The following is a 14,454-nucleotide window of genomic DNA, read 5'->3' on the forward strand; positions in this document are numbered from 1 at the left end:
CAGCTCTCCATGGGTTCAGCACCACTCCTGGGCAGGCTGCACTTTCTTTCGCACTGGGCGGTTCTCCTTACGGGGTGCACTCCTTGTGTGTGGGGCTCCCCTATGCGGGGGACACCCTTGCGTGGCAGGGCACTCCTTGTGCGCATCAGTACTACGCATGGGCCGGCTCCACACGGGTCAAGGGGGCCCGGGGTTTGAACCGCAGACCTCCCATGTGGTAGGTGGACGCCCTAACCACTGGGCCAAGTCCGCTTTCCTCAGTAGCATCATTGATATCGGTACGAAGGTATATTGATGATAGTTTATGAGCCTATAACACTTTCTCAATAAAGAGAAGCTCAACGATCATGCAGTTCACCCTCTAACTACATTGATCAGTGTGTAGCTTAGCCATGAACTTTGGTGCCATGGAACTCACCTCCTACTGAGCTGGTTCATTCCGTTTTCACATCACATAAATCATACAAAACTTATCCTTGGGCTGGACTGAAATCTTGACTTCATGAAACTGTCAATCCTTTCTTGGTTCTCTGTGGCCAGGGCTCCTAACTGTGGACCTATAGGCCAATTTTAGACCATGTCTTGTTGGCTTCTCATGGCATTAAAAAATACCTCAGGGAAGCAGATTTGGCTCAACTGATAGAGCATCCACCTACCACATAGGAGGTTCAGGGTACAAACCCAGGACCTCCTGGCCTGTGTGGTTAGCTGGCCGATGTGCAGTACTGATGCATGCAAGGAGTGCTGTGCCACGCAGGGGTGTCCCCGCATAGGGGAGCCCCGCACGCAAGGAGTGCGTCCTGCAAGGAGAGCCGCCCTGCGTGAAAAAAGCGCAGCCTGCCCAGGAGTGGTGCTGCACACACGGAGAGCTGATGCAGCAAGATGATGCAACAAAAAAAGACACAGAGTCTCAGTGCTGCTGACAAGAATATAAGTGGACACAGAAAAACAGAAGAACACACAGCGAACGGACACAGAGAGCAGACAATGGGAGGGTGGGGGGGCGGCAGGGAGAGAAAAAAAAAATCTCAGTTAATGGTGCTGGAGAACTGGATGTCCATATTCAAAAAGAATGAAGGTGGGGAAGCAGACTTGGCCCAGTGGACAGAGCATCCGCCTACCACATGGAAGGTCCGCGGTTCAAACCCCAGGCCTCCTGACCCATGTGGAGCTGGCCCATGCACAGTGCTGATGCGCCCAAGGAGTGCCCAGCCACGCAGGGGTGTCCCCTGCGTAGGGGAGCCCCACGCGCAAGGAGTGCGCCCCGTAAGGAGAGCCGCCCAGCGTGAAAGAAATTGCAGCCTGCCCAAGAATGGCGCCGCACACACGGAGAGCTGACACAACAAGATGACGCAACGAAAAGAAACACAGATTCCTGTGCCGCTGATAAGGATAGAAGTGGTCACAGACACACAGCGAATGGACCCAGAGAGCAGACAACTGGGGGGGGAGGGGAGAGAAATAAATAAATAAGTAAATGAAAAAGAATGAAGGTGGACTCCTATCTCACACCATATACAAAAATTAACTCAAAAGGGACCAAAAACCTAAACACAAGAACTCAGACTATACAACTCCTAGCAGAAAATGTAGGGAAGCATGTTCAGGATCTTGTGCTGGGCAATGTTTTCTTAGACTTTACACCCAAAGCACAAGTAACAAAAGAAAAAAGAGATAAATGGGACCTACCTCATCAAAATTAAAAACTTTCGTGCCTCAACAAACTATCATGAAGTAACAAGACAACCTGCTCAATGGGAGAAAATATCTGGAAACCATATCTCTGATAAGAGTTAATATGCAGAATATATAAAGAAATCCTACAACTCAACAATAAAAAGACAACACAATAAAAAAATGGGCTAAAATCGTGAATAGACATTTCTCCAAAGAAGATCTACAAATGACTAAAAAGTACATGAAAAGATGTTCAACATCATTAGCCATTATGGAGATATAAATCAACACTACAATGAGATACCATTTCATACCCACGCATACCATTACTGGTGGGAATGTATAAAATGGTGCAGCTGCTGTGGAAGAGTTTGGAAATTCCTCAGAAAGCTAAGTATAGAATTACCAAATGACCCAGCAATCCCATAGAATTGAAAACAGGGACTCGAACAGATATTTGCCCACTGATGTTCATAGCAGCATTATTCACAATTTCTAAAAGATGGAAGCGACCCAAGAGTCCATTGACTGATGAATGGATAAGCAAAATGTGGTATGTACATACCATGGGATATTATTCAGCCCCAAAAAGGAATCAAGTTCTGATCCAAGTGCCATGAGTGAAACTTGAAGACATCATGGTGAGTGAAAAAAGCCAGACACAAAATGACAAATGTCATATGATCTCGCTGATAAGAAGTAATAAGAATATTCATACTCACAGGGTCAGAATCTAGAATACAGGTTAGCAGGGGCTGGGTTGGGGATAGGGAACGGGGAGCTGGTGCTTGAGTTGTGCAGAGTTTCTATGGGGTTGATTGTAAAGCTTTGGTAATGGATGGTGGTGACGGCAGCACAACATTGTGAATGTATTTAGGAGCACTAAATATGGCTAAAAGGGGAAGGCTTACGTTGTATGTGTGTTACTAGAATAAAAAATAAAAGAAAAAACATAGGACTGACTGTACAATGCAAGGAACCTTAGTGTAAATGATGGACCATAGTTAATAGTACAATTGTAGGGAAGCAGACTTGGCCCAGTGGTTAGGGAGTCCGTCTACCACATGGGAGGTCCACGGTTCAAACCCTGGGCCTCCTTGACCCGTGTGGAGCTGGCCCATGCGCAGTGCTGATGTGCCAAGAGGTGCCGTGCCACGCAGGGGTGTCCCCCACGTAGGGGAGCCCCACGTGCAAGGAGTGCGCCCCGGAAGGAGGCCCACCCAGTGTGAAAGAAAGTGCAGCCTGCCCAAGAATGGTGCTGAACACATGGAGAGCTGACACAACAAGATGACGCAACAAAAAGAAACAAAGATTCCTGTGCCACTGACAACAACAGAAGCGGAAGAAGAAGACGATGCAGCAAATAGACACAGAGAACAGACAACCGGCGTGGGGGGGACGGGAGAGAAATAAATAAATAAATGTTTTTAAAAAAAAATAGTACAATTATAAAAATGTTCTTTAATGAATTATAACAAATGTACCTCACTAATGCAAGGTGTTAATTAAAGAGTGGTATATCAGAACTCTGTCTTTTATGTAATTTATGCATGCTATTTCTGTAAATTTATAACTTCTCTGGCTAAATATTTATTAATTTTAAAAATCTCAGTTTTTCAAGATTAAAACATCCTGAGTTTTTATATACATCAAGTTTCTGGCTTCTCTTGAAAGATCAAAAGATCTGTGTAGTTACTATAGTTGCTCCCCCCCATTCTGATCCTCCCTTTATTTCATTTTTTAAGTCTAAAAATTGTACCGTAGTAACATATATACAACGCAAAATTTCCCATTTTAACCACTTTCCAGGTTACAATTCAGTGGTGTTAATTGCATTCACAATGTCGTGCTACATCACCACTATTCGTTATCCAAGCTTTTCTAGCCCCACTCCCTGCCCCCACACTTATTAACAATTCAAAGATGTGTTCCAGTCCTCCTCCTTCCCGGCTCATCCTCTGTGTTTTGGGAGATGCTGAACTCACCCCAGGTCACGGGTGGAGCATGTGGATTAGTCTTAACTCTTCAGTATAGTCCCACCACTTGTCACTTTTATTGATTCAGAAAGACAGTCGAGGGCAGACATCTGTCTTTACGGTTTTCTAATCTCCAGGGCCTCAGACCAGCACCGCCCCAAGGCCCCACCCAGCCCCTCGTGGGGCCCTGAGGGCCCTGCAGGTTTTATGCTAGTCTGTTACGTGTTTTAAGATGTAGTAAAGTATTCTTGGAGGGAAAAAAAAAGACAGACGCCATCTTAGATCCGGTTCCCTGGAATCTTACATGGAGTGTCACAGGCTGTGGAAATAAAGGAAGAACACTCAGATGAGAACAAAAGCGATTTACTCAGGTATTGCTGTATAAGGGAGTCAGGCTCCACCACTTGCGTTTGCAGATACTTGAAGGCCCGCGGTGGAGTGAGAAAGCTTTCAAAGTGGAAAAGAGAGAAGACGTCAGGTGCTCGCTGGTGGCGTCCTGTGTGATAGCTTAGGGCAGCCTGCTTGGCTTTCTCTGGTGGGTCCCACATTGGAAGCGGGGTCAAAAATTAGGGAAGCTGTCAGTTATTGAGGAGTCCTGGCTATTTGGTGCTGACGGGGACAGTGGTTTGAATTCCGGGATGTTTACTGTAGATAGTGGTAGCTCCTGGACCAAAGGCTGCAGGCTGTGGGCCAGAATTTTCTGGTCTGATCATTGCTGATAAGTAGGTTGGAGTTTCCTGGCCATTGTCCGTTTGTATATTCAGTCTCTCTCTCCCAGCAGAAAGTTTAGTGAGGTATGCTCGCAGGACACATACCAGCGGAGAAGCAAGTGAGCTGGGGTGGCCCTTCTGAGTTACCCAGCGGAGGTATTGGGTTCTTTTTGTTTGTTTGTCTTACACTTTTTTAAAAATTAAAGTTAATAGATCACAAAGAACGTTATATTAAAAAATATTAGGGGTTCCCATATAACCCGCTCCCTACCCCCCTACCCCTATCGTTTTCTGTCAGTTGTATTTTTTTGAAGATATATACATCACAAAAAACCAATGGAGGCATTCGCATTCACCCTGCAGGCAGTTCCGGGCTGTGGGCGCCGCCGGGGAGGGGCTGCCCCAGGCAAGGGCTGGGTGTGTCTGCAGTCGGGAGAGGAGGGTGACTGCCCCGAAGAGATAGGGAGGAGCCCCACAGTATCCTCTACCCGCACGGGTCTCAATTTAGATAAACCAAGGTTTGCTAGGGCCTCGGGGGGGAAGAAGCTTCCAGAAGGGGCCTTTAGTCTCTCTGGAGATGGAGTAGACTGTGGAGTCCTGGAAGTTGTTGGCAGCCACCTCCCAACTTCGCGGTCAGCTTCGACCACGTCGTTGAGCTGCTGCATCCAGCCGAGCCTGAGGCTGAATCACGGCGGGCCTCTAGCGGGAGCTGGGGGCAGTTTCCTGTCTTTGTTTCTGTTGCTGACAGACAAACACCTTCTGTCGGACAGAACCTGCCCGTGCGAGCTGCTCTCCCGACTGTAACCCTCTGAGCAGCGGCTGCCTCTCTGTCCGACGGGGCGCTTGGTGTCCAGTTCACTGGTGACCCCCGTCGGGGGGCGGCGGCGAGCCAACTCCTAATTCTCCAGAAGCAGAAAGTCAATGATAATGGCCAAGATGGAAAAATCTAGACAGAGCAACGGAAGCAAGCATTTATGAATGTGGAGGCAAATATCAGAAGAAACAGCTAAGAGTTGCCAGGAGATGCCTCAGGGGTGTACTGGGGACTGAAAATGGCTTTTGTTATAAGCCCAGACGGGTTCTTGGACTTTGAACAGGTCAAGAACACACTCACTGGGGAGCCTCGCTAAATTCATTGACTCTCCCAGCTGGGTGCTCTTCCCTTATCTTCTTCTGGCCTTTCTTTGGGTGTTTCCTAAATGTTAGTTGCATAATCTGTAATCTCCTTATGCTGCCCTTTTTCTCTTGAACTCGCTCCGGCCCTCAGCTTCTGCAGTCTGTTTCCTGCTCTGGTGTCAGCTCCAAACACGTGCCCCTCCTCCAGGAGGACCCCCCGGGGACCCCTGCCCACCTCTGCCTTGCCCTGGGAGACAGCCAACGCCCGCGGAAACTTCTTTCCAGATATCATCTAGCCAGTCATAGAAGGGGCATCTTCATGTTCTAAATGTTATTAGCAGTTCGTTTTCTTGTGTAAGAAGAAACAAGCGTTTATTAAGCACCCACCACATGGTATCACACGGTTTTGCTGTTTTGAACATCTCTTTGTGCTCTGGAAGTTTTAATTGTTTCCTTGGTTTAATCTACAAAATATAGATAAGGGTGTAAGGGTTATATGAGTCAATATTTGTAGAAACTTTTAAAAAAGTACTTAAGCATATTGGAAGAGCTGCGTGAATATTGGTTAAAACCTGTGTGCCAAATTAGCATAACATTTGGGGAGCATTTTTTTGGGGTTCCGGGCTTTGGCGATAATAAAATATTCTTGACCTAATGGGTCAGCCTGAGGGGAGACAGATGGCCCATCAATAAAAAGTGATCAGGGCACAAATAATCCTAATGCAGTGTAAGGACTCTGATCCTAGAATCATAGAAGCCAGAGGAGCAGGGGACGGATTCTTCCCGGGGGGTGAGGGCTGGGGCCTTTCACAAAGGGAGTGTCCTTTCAGATGGGCGTGGAAGAGCCCATGGTGGCTCCCCAGGCTGACCGTAAAAGGTGTTTCAGGTAGAGACTAGCACAGGCCACGTTCAAAACAGTGGTCTCAAAGGGCCTAGTGTGTTGGGGGAAGAAGGAACGTATTTTGTTACTTTAAGAATGTCGCTAGTGAAAGCCCAGGCCTCTAGAACGTCCAGGATTAGAAAACCCTCAAGAAGCTTCAAGTCTGGGATTGAACTGCACGCGCAGTACAGTGGGCTCTCTTTACTTTTTAATTAATGTTTGTCCTTTCTTTTTTTAATTGTGGTAAAAGTCTCATAAAGCAAAATTCATCATTTTAACTCTCTTGAAATGTACATTTCAACGGCCTTGAGAACCTTCACAATGTTGTGCAGCTATCACCATTGCCTGGTTCCAGAACATTTCATCCCGCCAAAGGTAAACTCTGTAGTCATTAAGCAGTCACCCTCTTTTCCCTCCTGTCACCGCTGGCAACCACTAATCTGTTTATTATTATTATTATTATTATCGTGGTAGCATAATACATGTTAAACAAAATAAAATGGTTGCCTGTATTGGGCATTGCCTGGAGGGGCCCCTTTCCAAGAAAGGATTCTCCAGAAGACAAAGAGAGTGGACCTGCAGGAGCGTGCTGAGAAAATGGAACAATGGAGCAATCCTCCAGAACGGCAGAGTTGGGCAAAACCCGGTGACAAACCAGTTTCCATCCAAGAGGGACCCTTTATCTGAAGGGACACGCATGCCATACTAATCAAGGTTTATTTGTAAGAGCCCTGCACGTAAAATGGCAATGTCACGTCAGCCAATTCGACCGTTTCCTCCTTGCTTCGCTGTTTGCCCTCTAATAGATGCCCCTTTCACTCTCCTCACCACTTTCAGCCACGAACCATTTTTGGCCCAAATGAACTTTAACAAGATTTCTTAAATACCTCAGTTTATCTTCAACATATTACACATTTTACCTTTAAAAAAAAAACGTTTATTGTGATAAAATAAACATACCATAAATGTTACCATTTTAACCATTTTTAAGTCTACAGCGTAGTGGCATCCACTTGCATTATCCCGTGGCACTGGGAAACTGTGTCTCTTTTTTCTTGCATCATCTTGCTGCGTCAGGTCTCCGTGTGTGTGTGGCGCCACTCCTGGGTGGGTTGTGTTTTTTTTTCCATGTGGGGCAGCTCTCCATGTGGGGTGCACTCCTTGCACGTGGGGCACCCCTACACGGGGGCACCCCTGCTTGGCATGGCACTCCATGCACACGGCAGCACTGCGTGTGGGCCAGCTTACTACATGGACCAGGAGGCCCTAGAGATGGAACGCTGGACCCTCCATATGGTAGACGATGCTCTATCAGTTGAGCCATGTCCGCTTCCCTTGTTATTTTCTATTTCAATAATAATAGCCATCCTAGTGGGTGTGAGGTGGTGTCTCACTGTGGTTTGGGTTTGCATTTCCCTAATGGCTAATGATTATATGCATCTTTTCACATACTTACTGGTTCTTTGTAGATCTCCTTTGGAGAAATGTCTATTCAAGTTCTTTGCCCATTTTATTTCTATTTTTATTTATTTATTTATTTTAGCAGGTACCGGGGTTTGAACGTGGGACCTCGTACCTGGGAAGCAGGTGCTCACCTACTGAAATGCAACCACTCACTATTTGCCCATGTTAAAAAACTGGGTTGTTTGTCTTTTTATTATTACACTGTAGAAGTTCTTTGTGTATTCTGGATATTTAGCAAAGGCATCCAAATAGGAAAAGAGGAAATAAAACTCTCACTGTTTGTGGTTGGCATGATTCTGTACTTAGAAAATCCTGAAATATCCATGACAAAGCTACTTGAGCTAATAAATGAGTTCAGCAAAGTGGCAGGATACAAGATCAACACGCAAAAATCAGTAATGTTTTTGTACACTAGTACTGAACAATCTGAGGAAGAAATCAGGGGAAAAAACTCAAATACCTAGGAATTAATTTAACCAAAGAAGTACAGGACCTATATGCAGAAAACTACAAAACAATGCTAAAAGAAAATTTAAAAGACCTAAACAAATGGAAAGACATTCTGTGTTCATGGATTGGAAGAATAAATATCATGAAGATGTCAATCTTACCCAAACTGATTTATAGATTCAATGCGATACCAATCAAAATCCCAACAGCTTACTTTACAGAATTAGAAAACGCAATTACAAAATTCATTTTAAAGGGAAAGGGCACTCTAATAACCAAAAGCTTTCTAAAGAAGAAGAGTGATATGGGAGGAATTTCACTGCCTAACCTTGTGTATTAGTCAGCCAAAGGGGTGCTGAAGCAAAATGCCAGAAATTGGTTGGTTTTTATAAAGGCATTTATTTAGGGTAGGAGCTTACAGTTACGAGGCCATAAGCATAAGTTACTTCTGTCACCAAAGTCTATTTCCACATGTTGGAGCAAGATGACTGCTGACGTCTGTGAGGGTTCAGGCTTCCTGGGTTCCTCTGGGCTCAGCTCCTCTGGTTCCTCCACAAGGTCAGCTGTAGACTGTTAGGTGAACAGCTCTGACTCTTTCCCCGGGGCTCCAGCTTAAGACTTCAGCATCAATCTCCAACATCAGAAACCCCTCAACTCTATTCTTTGCCATGCCTTTTATCTGTGAGTCCCCACCGTACAAGGGGTGGGGATTCAATGCCTTAATCATAACTCAATCATGACCAGGTACAGATCAGATTACAAACATAATCCAATATTTCTTTTTGGAATTCATCAATAATATTAAACTGCTACACCTTGAAACATATTACAAAGCTACAGTGGTCAAAACAACATGGACTGGCATAAAGATAGACACATGGATCAGTGGAGCAGAACTGAGAACCCAGAAATAAACCCTCATGTATACAGTCAACTGGTTCCTGACAAACCTACCAAGTTAATGTTAATGGGACAAAACAGTCTCTTCAACAAATGGTGCTGGGACAACTGGATATCTATAACCAAAGGAATGAAAGAGGACCTCTATCTCACTCCCTATACAAGAATCTACTCAAAATGGATCAAAGACCTAAATATAAAAGCCAGGACCATAAAACTAATAGAAGAAAATGTAGGAAAATGTATTCAAGACCTTGTAGTAGATGGTGGTAACATGGACCTAAACAAATAAATGGGAGTTCCTCAAAATTCAACACTTTTGCACCTCCCAGGACTTTGTCAAAAGGGTGAAAAGACAGCCAACTCAATATTTGGAGAAAATATTTGGAAATCACATTTCCAATAAGGTTTAATATTTGGATATGTAAAGAGATGTTACAACTCAACAATAAAAAGACAAATGACCCGATTAAAAAATGGGCAAAAGACTTGGATAGACATTTATCCAAAGAAGAAATACAAATGGCAAAAAATAGTAACAATATAAACCACATGAAGAAATGCTCATCATCACTAATGATTAGGGAAATGCAAATCAAAACTATAATGAGGTATCATTTCACACCCGTTAGTGTGGCCACTGTTAAAAAGACAGAACTGCAAGTGTTGGAGAGGATGTGGAGAGATAGGAACACTTATCCATTGTTGGTGGGAATGCAGAATGGTACAAGCACTGTGGAGAACCATTTGGCAGTTCCTAAAGAAGTTGAATATGGAGTTGCCACATGACCCCGCAATACCAGTACTGGATATATACCCAGAAGAACTGAGAGCAGTGACATGAACAGACATCTACACACCAATGTGCATAGTCACATTCTTCATGATTGCCAAAAGTTGGAAATCCAGGTGTCCATCAACAGATGAATGGATAAACAAACTGTGGTGTATTCACACGATGGAATATTATGCAGCTGTAAGAAGAAATGAAGTCATAAAGCATATGACAACATGGATGAACTTGGAGGACATTATGTTGAGTGAAGCAAGCCAGACATAAAAGGACAAATACTGTATAATTGAGTTATTAAGAACCAAATATATTGTGTAACATATTGAATGATTCAAGAATTTTTTATAGGTATCTAGTGCATTTATTTGAGAAATGTATGTTTTTATTCAACTGTGTTTTCTTTTAATTTTTAAAAATTTTTATATATTTTTATATTTTTTATATTTTTATATTTTCAATTATTAAATGTACAAAATAAAGTTTAAAAATGGAAAAAAGGTTTAATTTCATTAGTAAAAAATGCAAAACACGAGGATATACCATTTTCATCTTAAAAAAATGATAATGCTCAATGTTGAACAGTATAATTAGTACAACATATTTGGACAATAATTTAATAATATATATGAATCTTTAAGAAACAAATAGCTAGCATTTTACTTCTAGGTATCTATCTTAAAAAATTGTCACGCCTGTGGCTAATATTTGTAAAAATGATGATTTATGTTATTAATAACAGTCAAAAATGGAAAATACTCTAAATATCCAAAAATGATTCAATAATACAGAAATGTACCAAGTTGGAATATTATGCAATCATTAAGTACTATATTTTAATAACTTTAGTTATTCTGATGATGATATTCTTATCAAAATTCTTATGATGATAATATATATTTGTGTGTGTACAGATGTGTATACATGTGTATATATATAATTAAATATGTCCAATATGATTCCAATTCTGCTAAATGATATGATCTCTGCTCTGGAAAGCCTCAGAGCCTAGTGGAGCATACAAAGCATTAAATGGGAACCACAATATTTTTATTTACTTTAAATGAATTAAATATTCATAATGATTATGAAAAAATACAGACCTCTTTATACGTTAAGACATGTTGGTTATTATTTATTATAAAATCTTTCCGTAACACACATATACATTGTTGATTAGACATCTGACCAAAGTTGGCCAATTATTTTCACTTTGGTGCAACTGGCAATTTGATTCAGAGAGTCTTTTCTTATTTATTTATTTATTTATTTTTTATTATTCATTTTTAAAAATATTACATTCAAAAAATATGAGGTCCCATTGAACCCCACCACCCCCACCCCACCACTCCCCCCACAGCAATACTCTCTCCCATCATCTTGACACAGCCATTGCATTTGGTAAGTACATCTCTGGGCATCGCTGCACCTCATGGTCAATGGTCCACATCATAGCCCATACTCTCCCACGTTCCATCCAGTGGGCCCTGGGAGGATCTACAATGTCCGGTAATTGTCCCTGAAGCACCACCCAGGACAACTCCAAGTCCCGAAAACGCCTCCACATCTCATCTCTTCCTCCCATTCCCTGCACCCAGCAGCCACCATGGCCACTTTTCCCACACCAATGCCACATTTTCTCTGTGGACCTTGGTTTGGTTGTGTCCATTGCACATCTATGTCAAGAGGAGGCTTAGATTCCACATGGATACTGGATGCAATCCTCCTGCTTTCAGGTGTAGGCACTCTAGGCTCCATGGTGTGGCGGTTGACATTCTTCAACTCCATGTTAGCTGAGTGGGGTAAGTCCAATAAATCAGAGTGTAGGAGTTGAAGCCTGTTGAGGCTCAGGGCCTGGCTATCATATTGTCAGTCCAGAGATTCAAATCCCCTAGATATATCTTAAACCCCAACTACACCAACTACAATTCCAGTAAAGTAGCATGAAAGTCTTATGAAAAGAGATCCCATCTGAGTCCAGCTCCATCACGCAGAAACACCGGCTCCAAAGAAGGGCCAACTGACATGGCAGTGAACCCCATCTGCCATGACCATAGAACCCGTGGGTCTCTTTAGCCATCAAAAGAACCAATACCTGGGGTTGTATCTACTTTATCTGTCTCTGAGACTCTGCTCAGGTGTGCATAAGGGCAATCCTTCTGACAACCTCCAGACTCTTTTTTAGAGACTCATAGCCATATAAACTCATTTCTCCTTTCCATTTCCCCCTTACATTAGGTCAAACAGCATTTTAAACTCCTGTTATTATATGTAGAGAGGGATATTCTGCTGGTCCGCTATGGGAGATTCTTAATCATATTCTGAAGCTGGATGTAACTATAGCAAGTAAGTTCAGGAGTTAGGGACAAACATGTTCCGCCAAGTGGACCAGATATAGATCAGGGAGAGAGACGGAGTGAGAGTCTACTGGTACCCAGCTAATAGATTTCACCCAGTCCTGAAACCTCCCTCAGGCTCCCTGCATATCTAGTTTATCCATTGTTGCTATACGTGTATGCTGAAAGTCTGAAGTTTTAATTTACAAAAATATTTCCTCATAAGTTTGCTAATATTTTCTCGGAAGTTTGTGGAGAGGAAAAAAGGTGATATACATGTAGAACAGTTAGCACTGTACCTGGCACATATAAGCTCCCAATAAATAATAGCTATTTTTATTTTTTTTAAAACCACCCTTATCAGACAAATGGTTTCCAAATATTTTCTTCCAAGTTTGGAGGTTGTCTTTCCATTTTTTTTTGATAATGCTTGTTCATGCACAAAGGTTTTCAATTTTTAAGAAATCCAATTTATCTTTTTTTTTTTTAAGGAGGTACTGGAGGATTGAACCTGGGACCTCATACCTGGGAAGCAGGTGCTCAACCACTTAGCTACACCTGCTCCCTGTAATTTTTCTTTTATTTGTACCTTTTGTGTCATACCTAAGTAACCATTGACAAATACAAGATCTTGAAGATTTACATTTATGTTTTCTTCTAAGAGTTTCATGGTTTCAGCTCTTATATTTAAGTCTGAGATCTATTTTGAGTTAATTTTTGTATATGGTGAGAGGTAGAGGTCCACATTCATTCTTTTGCATGTGGATTTCCATTTGTTGAAGAGACCATGCTTTCTCCATTGAATGAACTTGGAACCCTTGCCAAATATCAACTGATCATAGGTATATGGGTTCATATCCGGGCTCTCAGTCCGATTCCAAACCACTTTTTTTTTAGGAAGTACTGGGGATTGAGCCCAGGACATGGGAAAGCAGGAGCTTAACCAGCTGAACTACATCTGTTCCCCCACAATTTTGATTACTGCACCTTTGTAATAAGTTTTGAAATTGGAAAGTGTGAATCCTCCAACTTTATTCTTCTTTCTAAGATTGTTTTGGCTATTTGGGGTCCCTTGAAATTCCATATGAATTTCAGAATGGGTTTTTCCATTTCTGCAGAAAATGCTGCTGGGATTTAAATAGGCATTGCTTTGAATCTTACTTTGGGTCACATTGTCATCTTAACAAGATTAAATCTTTCAATTCATGAACACAGGATCTTGCCATTTATTTAGCTTTTTTTCTTCCTCCTCCTGCCCTGCTGTTTTCACTCTGTGTCCATTTGCTATGTGATCTTCTATATCTATTTCTCTTTTGTGTCTTCTCTTCTCATTTTTTTCTCCTCTAGGATTCACTGGGATTCAATCCTAGGGACTTCTGATGTGGGGAGAGACTCCTTGTCACCTGTTCCACCTCAGTTCCTGGTTTCTGCTGCGCTTTGCCTTGACTGTCCCCATTGTCTCTTTTGTTGCATCATCATCTTGCTGCGTGACTCACTTGCACAGGCACTGGTTCACTGCGTGGCCACTTGGCTCACCGTCCATGCACCCTTTCTTTTTTTCTTTTTCACCGGGAGGCCCCAGGGATCGAACACAGGCCCTCCCACATGGTAGGCAGAAGCCTATCACTTGGGCCACATCTGCTTCCTTTATTTAGCTCTTAATTTCTTTTGATAATTTTTTTTTTAGGTACCTGGGCTGGGGATTGAACTTGAGACCTTGTATGTGGGAAGCTGACACTCAACCACTGAGCCACATTGGCTTCCCTGAGTTGTTTTTTTCATTTGTTTTTTTTTTGTCTTGTTTTTAGGAGGCACCGGGAACCAAACCTGGGATCTCCCAGGTGAAAAGCAGGCACTTAGTTGTTTGAGCCACATGTGCTCCCAATCTTTTGGCAATGTTCTGTAGCGTTCAGTATTCATGTCTTGGGCCTCCTTAGTTAAATTAATTCTTTTTACTGCTACTGTAAATGGAATTGTTTTCTTGATTTCCTTTTTGGATTGTTCATTGCCAATGCATTGAAATACAACCAATTTTTGCATATTTATTAATTTTTGTATGTAACCAAAACTTTAATCCCAAAGATTCTCATACAACGTTTTACAAATGACAGCATGAAAAAAAATCTTGCACAGTTACTCCAAGGTCAGCTCTACA

The sequence above is a fragment of the Dasypus novemcinctus genome, chromosome 8 (assembly GCF_030445035.2).
Source record: "Dasypus novemcinctus isolate mDasNov1 chromosome 8, mDasNov1.1.hap2, whole genome shotgun sequence".
In the NCBI taxonomy this organism is placed as follows: domain Eukaryota; kingdom Metazoa; phylum Chordata; class Mammalia; order Cingulata; family Dasypodidae; genus Dasypus; species Dasypus novemcinctus.